Below are 1,074 nucleotides of genomic sequence, written 5' to 3'. Positions count from 1 at the left end.
AAGAACAAGTTAAAGGTTCTTTTTCTTTTTCCGTCTCTGTTCTTCTGCATGCCATCTGGGCTGTAGTGTATGTACAGTAGCATGGTGTAACCTCTGTCAGTTCATACTCTACATCACTGCTCCCATGGTGAATCCCCACCGCTGCAGCTGTGTGCATGGCACCTTGGCTTTCCTCTGGCGTCTGCTTCTGGCATGATTCTCTGTAGTGCCCTTCAGGAAGGCTGAAATGTATCTCATGGAATGTTGTCAACATGTGTCTTATGTCATGTTATGTATTTGTATGTTGATGGCTTTTTATTTTAACCGCTTTTACTTCTAACTTCTTACCAGCGTTCGTGCAATGAAATCTGAAATAAAGAATTGTAGCCTTTCAGAGACTTGTACCCACATGAACTTTCAAACTTTGCTTAACCATACAGATTTATAGCCCTACAAAAAATAGACCAGACTATGAACATATAACTTATGCTTTAAAGCAATGTGTAATCTTTTATGTATATTTGAAAAAAAAAACAAGTTTTCCCACTGAAATGGGAAGGGCTTTATTAAAACAGATTTTTAATCGACATGAATTTCCTTAGGATATTTAAGTATTTTGAAAACATATATATAACATTTATTATAAAGAAGTAAGAAATATTTTAACATTTCAGCTCTGTGGGTATGTATTTTAAGCAAATGTGTCTGACAGACCTGGAGCTCTGATCCAGCTGGGCATTAGAAGGTATCAAAAATGGATTTTTAAAAGGGAAAAAAAATCCCAATAGTAAATACGGAATTACCAGCTAAGTAAACCGTGCTGTTTGGGAAATCCGTGTAAATGTCGATGTGTAAATGTCGATGTGTAAATGTCGATGTGTAAATGTCGATGTATTCAGTTTCCACGGTGTGTTGCGCATGGTGGAGGCGCAGCCCCAGCGCACGGCTGTGCTGTGTCCCCTCTGTCCGTGCCCCCCTGCTCCCGCCCAGCCCTTGCCTTTGTCACGTCTCTGTCTTGCCAAACATTTCCCTTGTAGGTGGCTGCCGCTCCGTCCGCCGCTGTCTAATTCTTTCCCTTCTCTTACCCGTCTAGAG

General features: G+C 40.9%; 1 protein-coding gene across 22 annotated transcripts in view; it reads left to right on the top strand.

The window, feature by feature from the left end:
• Nucleotides 1-1,074, top strand: part of EPB41L2 (erythrocyte membrane protein band 4.1 like 2) — a 109,880-nt gene that overhangs the window by 94,461 nt on the left and 14,345 nt on the right. The window lies entirely within an intron of this gene.

The sequence above is a fragment of the Corvus brachyrhynchos genome, unplaced genomic scaffold (assembly GCF_000691975.1).
Source record: "Corvus brachyrhynchos isolate BGI_N302 unplaced genomic scaffold, ASM69197v1 scaffold14, whole genome shotgun sequence".
Lineage (NCBI taxonomy): Eukaryota > Metazoa > Chordata > Aves > Passeriformes > Corvidae > Corvus > Corvus brachyrhynchos.
Note: the sequence above shows the minus strand (reverse complement) of the source record. Positions and strands in the feature narration are given on the sequence as shown.